This window comes from Carassius carassius, chromosome 16 (assembly GCF_963082965.1).
Source record: "Carassius carassius chromosome 16, fCarCar2.1, whole genome shotgun sequence".
NCBI lineage: Eukaryota > Metazoa > Chordata > Actinopteri > Cypriniformes > Cyprinidae > Carassius > Carassius carassius.
Window position 1 is genome coordinate 31,561,806 of NC_081770.1, and position 10,454 is coordinate 31,572,259.

A 10,454-nucleotide genomic window follows, 5' to 3' on the forward strand; every position below is an offset into this window, starting at 1 on the left:
TGTATTACAAACAATATTTAAAATGACAGATTTGTAACAATAAAGTGGCAGTTTAGAACATTTAACAGATAATAACTTTAAATGTAATGCCAAATAACATAGAATTAAATGTATTAATCAATGTCTTTACTACTGACCTTCAGTGATCAAATTCAAGCATACTTGTAGGCAAAAATTACTTTAGATAAACATATGATTTTTGTTTCTTTTTTGTGTTAATATTATTATTGCTGAAGAGTGTTAAACTTTCTTTTCATGCATCCTATTCTTCATGCAATCCAGAATGGATTGCTCTTAATAATATTCATTACACTTTAAAAACAAGCAAGCCCAACCCAGATTAGAAAAGTAACACAAAAGTAATGTTACATATTACTTTCCATAAAAAGTATCTAAGTAACTCTAGACGTACTTAGTTACAATGTCTTTTGTATGTAATTGTATGTAACCCTTGTTCACTGAAGGAGGGAACGTAGACGTCATGTCGGTAACCAACGAATTGGGATCTCGTTTAGAGAGACCAATGTACTTCGAGTGTAAACTAAATGAGCTAATGCACATTTTTGCATCCAAATGCCGCTAATTACAGCGTGAGCATAAAAAAGGCAGCAGGTGCAACACATACCAGGTTTTCGCCATAGATGCAGCCCCTTCCAGTGTCTTGTAAAAGCTGCCTGTGCCTCTTTTTGGTGTTGGTCAGGGCTCGCAACAAGAATACCATTCACCATTGTCGTAGCATTACCCACTTGGGGGGAACGGTTCAACTTACTCGCGGTTCGGTTTGTATCACAGTTTTAGTGTAACGGTTTCGGCATGGTTTGGTATGTGCTATCTTTATGGAAAAACTATTCTGTCAAATAAAAATAAAGAAAATATAAAAAAATGTATCTAACTACAAGCAACAGTACAAATTAATACAAAAGAGCAAATATACAAATAAAATAAATAGTGATTTTTAGTTTATTTTTTTAGGTAGGTCAAACATAAATTTTTAGTTGCAGAAATTGAATAAATTGTTGCTGTTTGATGAATGTTAAGAAAGTGCTGTCACTTTAAGAAATTGTAAGTACATTTAGCCGGCTATGTTTGCTATAGGATACTTACCAAGATGGGCATTTTTACATAATTTTTGTGTGAATTTGTCCATTTAAACACAATATTTAAGAGATTTTAATATAAGTAATTATTAATATTTAGATCTTAATATTTGCACATGTTGTTAGGCAAGATTTCTCCTCGCTACACACGCACGCACGTTCTCTGGCTCTTAAATGTTTAAACTGGCAAAGCTTACATGAGTCAAGCTTAAACACAGATATCAACATGTGCTGTTCAGGTCTCACCTGTGTGACTCCATGAACCTGATAGAAACAAACCGGGTATATATAGACAGGTGAAATTATGAAAGTGGGAACAGCTGAGTGCAATTAACAGGTGTGCAATTAACAGTGATGAATCAGACATAAGCTTATGGGAAATGTAGTGCCTGACCAGACACTGTGACATAAATAAATGACTGCTCATATTCTAGCATAGGGCATTCGCATTGAGTGAGTGATTTGTCCACTTTCTTTTTTTTCCATCGCTGTTGTAATGTATAGTGAAGCCAGTATGCACATCCATCAACAGAAACATGCAATATCCGAACCCTGTTTGTTTTACGTGTTATTAATAAGAATTATAGATTTAAGTTGAACCACAGTTCTAGAGCATGCAGAACCATGTATGGAGAACCATATAGTTCGATTTTTTTCCGTGAAGTGTTCCACCCCTTCTACCCACTCAATGAGATTGGATAACACTTGAAAAAAGTACCCGTTCCACTCGGAACAGGGATGTTTAGAGGTGATTGAAACCCTGCTGGGGAAACATGGGCTCTGAGGCTATACCATGATCCACTTTGTTCTCACATATGGAACCCAGCCTTCTACCTGTTCTCAAGGATTCATTTAGTGAAGGCCTGGCACCCAACGTTCCACCATGTCTGGCTGCCGAGGGGATGGAGTACCTACAGTACAGACACTCTGGAGCAGTTTTAGCAAGCTGACGCTAAACCGGGGCCTCTCAGTGCCTCTACCTGTTTGAGGTGAGAACACAGGAAGAGACTGGCTCCACACAAAGGCAATAGAATCTAGTGAATGTGTTGGGGGTCGCCCAGCCCACAGCTCTTAAAATATCTGTCAGCGAGGTGCCACGAACCAGCGCCCAGAAGGATGCAACACTTCTAGTAGAGTGAGTTCGTAACCTGAACGGGCAGGGCACACCCTGTGCCTGATAAGCCGGGGCGATGCCATTCACAATCCAGTGGACCATCATCTGCTTAGAGACGGCCTTCCCCTTCTGCCGGCCTCCATAACAGACAAAGAGCTGGTCTGTGGTATGAAAGCTTTGTGTCTGGTCTATGTAGCACAGGGGTGCCCAACCCTGCTCCTGGCGATCGACTGTCCTACAAAGTTCAGCTCCAATCCTAATCAAACACAGCTGAAGCAACTAATTAAGGTCTTCAGGCTCACTTAAAAATTAAAGGCAGGTGTGTTTGATTAGGGTTGGAGCCAAACTTTGCAGGACAGTCAATCGTCAGGAACAGGGTTGGGCACCCCTGATGTAGCATCTGAAAGGCCGGACGGGACTGAACAAAGCTAGGGCTGGGTCTGCTTCCTCTGGGGGCAGCTCTTGCAGGTTCACCACTTGATCTCTGAAGGGAGTAGTGGGAACCTTGGGCACAATGAACAATGAATCTAACAATGAATCTTCGACCAGAAATGCATGCAGGTACCCTAACTGAACTAAACATTATATCTAATTATTACTTGTGAGGGAGTATCACAATATTTCAATGCATTACTTTTAAAAGTAACTTTCCTCAACACTTATGTTAGTCAACGCCTTAACATAAGCTTACTTTTAAAAAACGTTTAAGTGCACTTTAATGTCAATCATTGTGCATGTCAAAGTGCATGACATGGTCATGAAAGTATCTATGTTTGAATACACTTAAATAAATTTTAATTTCATTTAAACTATATGACCTGCAAATAATTTTAAACCAGTGCTGCCAGACGTATGATATTTATAGTATTTGTATGATAATTTAGGCCTCTGTACGATGTACGGTCAATAATGAAAAAAATCCCATAGTGTACGATAATTTCAAACTTCTGAAACTTTAAAAGGTGGTCATTACAATCATAGGGCTTCTATACTAATTAGTTTAGCTGTGGATCCTACATCTATCATGCCCTGCTTATAAACCAATGAGCACTATGTTGCGGTCCATGATTGCGCGAAATCTTTACCGCAAAAAGAACCACCTCAACATCTGGCAACACACAAGCTTCTGATATCTGCGACTCAGAGTTGGAGTTTGGACATTCCCACTTATGTACATCTAGATATTTATCTATTGTGCTAATTTGCAGGTCATGTAAAAACACTCTAGATAAACAGATTTATTCTGTACGTTTGACTCGTGTATGATCATTTTCTTCCAAATACAAAAATTCTGAGCTTGTGGTACGATACTTGGACATTTTCAATCTGGCAACACTGTTTTAAACATATAAGATTTGAAGTGCCATTCAATACAATTAAGGGAAAGGGAAAGTCCGGCGACTTTCCTCTCTAACTGTGTTTTCATCAATAGAAACAAAATGGCCGTCTGGAGGAGTTTGTTGTTCACACGCAGCAATGTCTTCCTCTCAGGATCTGGAGCAGATCCTTCAGTCCGTCCCCACAGATCAATGGAGGGTGAGAAGTTCATTATCTCAGATAAATCAATATCCCGCTCAGGCAGCACATCTCCACCCCACTCCCTCTCGCCTTTTAATTGCTCCTCAGTCATCAGTCAGCGCAGACAGGCCTCGTTCCTCCCTCCCTCTCCTCATCCAGCTCTAACGACATGAAGGCTAATTTTACACCCAGCAATTGTTCCATTTAATTACTTACTGTCTTTCTGCTTCAACCTCAATCAATAATGCCCTTGTAGAAAATGAACACGTTTCTTTAAGTCTTTCACCGGCTGAAGTGTTTCTGTATCGTCAATGGACGCTTACAAACGCTTGACAAGCAGAGGAGAAAGCAGCTTCATGTTCTAACTAAGAAGATTAGATATTGTGATATTGAGTTGGTTAATTGGTCTGTGTAGGTGATGGATTACGGTCACCATCTTAAAAGTTCAGGTCAAGAAACTTGCTTCCATAATCTGATGCAAAATGTAGAGAGGGACTTGATTGTGTCTGTCGGGAATTGACTGGAAAGTTTTCAGGTGGTTGGAAGAAATGGGTTTCAAAATAAGTGGGTGACATTAGACAATTAGAGTCATTTCAGAAGCAGAGAAAGTGATTTTTAACGAAAGATTATGAAAGATTCCGAAAAGTAAAACAAAACAAAAAAACGAGTGGGAGTGTCTTAGTGAGAGAGCGAGGGATTTGATTATTTACATACTAACAAGATCATTTGATTGCTGAAATCCAGTGAAAGCGCAAGGTGCTTATTTATTAGTAATTTTTTATTAATTAACTATTAGTAATTTTCTTTCTTTTAATGGACAAAAATTGTCATGAGGAATGAAAGAAAGAAAGAAAGAAAGAAAGAAACAAACAAAGCCATAGGCTCTGAATATTAAAAAGTGTCCATAAATTGATAAAATAATAATAATAATAATAATAATTATTATTATTATTATTATTTGTTTTTATTTACCTTTTTTACATTATGCACAAATATGAATATTATATTATATCATACTTTATTATATTATATTTGAATTATGTGTGTTGATATTAAACTTTTATTGTACTTATAACGCATACTGTACAATATTACAAACATGCTTTTTGGAAAAACAAACAAACAAACAATTAATAGATCAGAATATAGAATAGAAAATTTAATTTTAATTTGATCTTATGTGCATTTACTGTTATAAAAACGTATTTTCCAAAAAATGAAAATCCAAATTATATTATCCAACAGGTAACTTAATACTTATTACTTTTGCATCAAAAAGAAAATACTATTTATTTATGTATGTTATATGTTATGTATGTATTTATTTATTGGTTTATTTATTTATTTCCTAAGGCGGTGTGGTGGGGTTGACAATTTTACATTGTTATATACACATAAACATTGTGTGTCTTACAGTGTAAATACATGGTTCACCTTTATTTTATGAAAATGTTGCAGTGTGACTCCATTATATTATAAATTATCCAATAGTTTGGAGCTCCATTATGTTTGTTAAATAATGAATAATATATTTTTAATAAATGATAATATACTTTGGACCACTTTTGTTTTGTTTTTAACAATACTCAAAAGTCAGGCAATGTGAGGACAGGGTCAGGCCATCATCACACTGTGTTCATGTGCCTCTCACCACACTGGGCCAATAACAGCAGAGAAGCAGTATACGGATGGAGAATGATGGCAGGACTGAGCGTTCGCGGCAGTGCTAGCGGTAAGGGAGCGCTAATTAGAATGAAATGACTCTACTGCAGCCCGCATTCACATCCACACAACTCATTTATCTTCATCTGCTAAGCGCTGCGTGCTGGCAGGACAAACACTTCTGATCTTTCCTTCCCTCTCTCCATCCATTCATCTGTCTTTCATCTTTAACGCTCTCTCTCACTCCGTCATTTCGCTGTTTACCGTCTTATGGATGCCCCTGTTTCCTCTCCCATCAATGACTTCCTGTTGCCGCTCATTCATTTCCTGCCCGGGCCGACTTTCACATTACTTTTCATTTCTCTCCCCATCGGCAGCATCTCAACATCTTTCTCCCTCATCTCTCATCCACCAGAGGCCAGCAGGAAAGGGAAATGCTGTTTGAAAGGAAAGAAAGAGTGAAGTCAGACACAGAGGAGATCAGGGACATGATGAAGCAGACGGATAGATGAAGACTGACTGTCAGAGCGAGCGCGAGAAAAAAAACACACTTCAGGATGTACAAATTCAGAACCGGCTTCATTAAATGCCTCAACTGAAACTAAATGAAATAATAATAATAACGAACTGCATTTGAAAGGAGTTTGAACACAGACAGGGTGCACCAATACTTCTGGGTTAATTAATTAATTAGTAATACAGAAATTAAATATAAATGTTCAGAGGTGTTATATCAAACAACGATTAACTAAATGAAATTTAAATTTAAATAATGAAATTAAATTAAATTAAATGTAATAAATTTATGCATTTAGCAGACACTGCATTCAGGCTAACAGTTTTTACAGATGGACAGATGGAGATGGAGATAAAACTGCCCTTTGACTCTCTTTCATTTCATTCCTTCAATTTCACTTCAGTGCCCAAGAAATACGGCATCCTTTCACAGTAAACTGAGGCATGTCTCTGGCCAGAAAAGCTTTGGATGTGATGTTTAGAGCTGCGGAAAGTAAAATCATATGACCTGTCCTGTTTGCATGACCACTCTTTGAGCCAACCTCAGCCAGACATAAATAATAGTAGTGTAGGACTAACAATAAATGAAATACTCAGCGGTTCAACAGTCAGCACACATGGCCATCAGATCAACAACTTGGACCTGATCTTCAAACAATCTTTCTTCAGTACGCTGCCTGAACTCTGCTTGAAATGGTTTGCAGCGTTTCGATGGTGAAAGCACACGCAAACTCACATAACACTAGATAAACATTTCAGATACTTTTAAACTCCAGCTTTTGGTGCGACCCTAAGCTGGTTTGATGTGATTGATGTTTCGAAAAAATATTTAAGATGTTTAAATATAATAAAAAATAGTTATCTGCAAAAGTCACCAAAAACCTCAAGTGGTCTAACCAACATGCAGAAAAAATAGTACTTTTCTTTTCTTGAAAATGTATTGTAAAAATGTAAATTTCACACTAATATGAAACCAACATAAATGCATTTGGCAAATGTGTTTTTAACTTTTATTTTTATTTATTTATTTTTATTTCCTTATTATTTTTCACTTGTTTTAATACACCATTTAAACTTAATTCATAACCTAACTAATCATAAACCACTACTCATGGTTGTACACTTGCTGATTATGTAAATGTATTGTAATTCAGATTTAAAAAGACAACTTGAAAAAAGACCTGTGGTTTCAGTGGTATAACAGTGGAATGAATTCAGCCATAGTCACTGAGAATAATTCATTCGGTGCAACTGATTTAAGAATTATAGATCTGTTTGCCATGTTGGTAATTGAATTAGCCGAATCACTAGATAAATTAGCAGCAGGACAATAAATAATACATTTGGCTTTCTAAAGTCACTCAACAGCTATAAAGTGCATGGCAGAAGGTGTTAATTTATCGCTGGCCCCCTGTGAGTTACCCTGGTATTGGACTTCTCTTTTGCAGGATGGGACTTGCTTCAGTGATTGATCTGAATCCTAGTTAGGAATTGCTCATGGATGAGATTTTCTCCAGACGCTCACCGAGAAATAAAGCATTCCAACAGACAATAAAAACGAGAATGCATTTCATTGTGGTCACCTAGAAAATAATTGCCCAATCAAACACATTAGTGAAGTTTTATTAAAACGACAAGGAGGTTGGCGTACTGCAAATCTCTGCACACAAATCTTGACGTCATGGACAAGGGTTTGTATTAGAGCTGAATAATGAATATGTTGAAGAGTTTAGGCTTCTAGAGCTCTCCAAACAAGTCTGTTATCATGTACTCATGTCGTTCTAAACTTGTATGAATATCTTTCTACATAACTAATATAAAAAATAAAAAAAAGTCTGTCCATCATTGAAAGCCAGTGGGGTCCAATGGTTTCAGGCTCCAAAAATGCCTTTAGGATTACGTCAAAAAGTTAATCTGATGGGCTACAGTAAATATACAGAGAATTTGAATGAAAAATAAAACATCAGTAACTGTTGACTGCTAAATAAGTAAGAAGGATGCAAATGTAAAAAAAAAATATATATATATGCATATAATTTTAAATAAATAAATGTCATGCCAATCTGACTTGCATCTTGCATTTGCTCTGCAAGTGAATCAATAATCAACATATGAGTTCATGATTCATCTGCATATGTTTATTTTTTGTGGAATTAAAATGTCTCTGTCAACATACTGTATGATTGATGCGGCTGATGTGTGGAGAAGAGTTGCTCTAGGCCAATTATATATAATTGGCTCGTAATGCCATGATAGGGTATAGGGTCAGGTCCCCACACTGCGGGGGATTTCTGTGTCTTGGAATAATTCCAATATTTCCGTCGTTGCAAGCAAGAATCTATTTATTTTTGCTATAGATTTTAGAGTTCACTTTAAGGTTTTACTGATGGTTTTAAGGGTATCCATGGTCTTGATCCAGAGTTTATCTCTGACTTGTTACATAACTACAGTTTCCTTGGGAAGTTTTCAGAGTTTTTTTGTTTATCTTAGACCCTGTGTGTCACGGCTTACGCTGCTGGAAGGAACACGGAGCCGAGGGATAAACGAAACAAGGATTTATTAAATCAAACATAAGCAAGGCAAGTAGCAAATAACAGGTGGCAAGTGGCAAGTAGCAAGTAACAGGTAACAAGTGACAAGTGACAAATGGACAAGTGGACAAGTAGACGAGTAGACCCGACAAAACAGAACTGAAAGGACAAGGCTTTTATACAATGGATAATGGGGAAACACAGGTGGATGGCATGACTAAATTAACAGGGACATGGAACACATGCGGAAAAGACTAGACACACCTGGGAACTAATCAAACCACATAGAGACAGAAACTGGGTCACAGGGGCAAAAACACACAAAATGAGTCCAGGTGTGTGACAGTACTCCCCCCTCCCGGTAGGTGCGTCCTCGCACCGTAGAAACAACAAAGGGAGGCGTGGGTGGGAACTTGGGAGGAGGTTCCGGTGGAGGACAGCCTCCCAGGAGGGGGCCAGCAGACAGGGACCACAGAGGAAGGAGCCAGGGAGGAGATGACGGAGGGAGGAGCCAGGGAGGAGACAGGAAGGATCTGAAGCAGGAGGTACCCAGCAGGACCCAGGCCACAGCCATAACGGCCCAAGGTGGGGCCGACGATGGAAGGAGCCATGGAGGAGGAATGGTCACCGACTCCAGGGACTCGACCCACGGCAACGGAGCAAGTGGAGGAGGAGCCCGAGGCGGAGACGGAGAGCCGAAGAGCCAGGGTGACGGGGAGGAGCCGGAGGTCCTAGGCGGAACTGATGGCTCTGGTGACTGACGCGGCGATGTGGATCCGGAAGGCCGCGGGGAGGCCAGATTGACCGAGGACTGAGGTGTAGCCGAGGGGATGAAGGAGCCTGACGGAGCCGGAGGGACGGAGGGATGAGGCGAAGCCGGAGGAGTGGAGTCCCGAGGCATAGGATGGACGACGCCAGACCAAGGCGGAGCCGGAGGGACGAGGGAGCCAGGCAGAGCCTGCGGACTGCCGGGCCACGGCGGAGAGGAAGGAGCTAGGAGCCATGGTGGAGCCGACGGGTCAACGGGCCGAGGCGGAGTCCAGGCCTCAGAGGCTGGAGGCGGAGGTGAGGGAGACGCCGACCAAGGCGTCGCTGGAAGATGGCGGTCCCGCTGAGCTCGCACCACAATGATGGTAGGCTGAGGGCGAGCAGAGGGGCAGCCAGACGACAGCGGAGGAGGAGGCAGGAGTGGGTGGGAGTGTGGGAATTTTGGAGGAGCAGGCATTGGAGTAAGCTCTGGGGCTGGAGCCCTTCCTGGGCTTAACGGAGGATCAGGAGCCCGTCCTGGGCTTAACGGAGGATCAGGAGCCCGTCCTGGGCTTAACGGAGGATCAGGAGCCCGTCCTGGGCTTAACGGGGATTCAGGAGCCCGTCCTCGGCTTAACGGGGGATCAGGAGCCCGTCCTGGGCTTAAAGGAGGATCAGGAGCCCGTCCTGGGCTTAACGGAAGATCAGGAGCCCTTCCTGGGCTTAACGGGGGTTCAGGAGCCTGTCCTGGGCTTAACGGGGGTTCAGGAGCCCGTCCTGGGCTTAACGGGGGTTCAGGAGCCCGTCCTGGGCTTAACGGGGGTTCAGGAGCCCGTCCTGGGCTTAAAGGAGGATCAGGAGCCCGTCCTGGGCTTAACGGAAGATCAGGAGCCCTTCCTGGGCTTAACGGAAGATCAGGAGCCCGTCCTGGGCTTAACGGAAGATCAGGAGCCCGTCCTGGGCTTAACGGAGGATCAGGAGCCCGTCCTGGGCTTAACGGAGGATCAGGAGCCCGTCCTGGGCTTAACAGAGGATCAGGAGCCCGTCCTGGGCTTAACGGGGGAACAGGAGCCCGTCCTGGGCTTAACGGGGGAACAGGAGCCCGTCCTGGGCTTAACAGAGGATCAGGAGCCCGTCCTGGGCTTAACGGGGGAACAGGAGCCCGTCCTGGGCTTAACGGGGGAACAGGAGCCCGTCCTGGGCTTAACGGGGGAACAGGAGCCCGTCCTGGGCTTAACGGGGAATCAGGAGCCCTTCCTGGGCTTAACA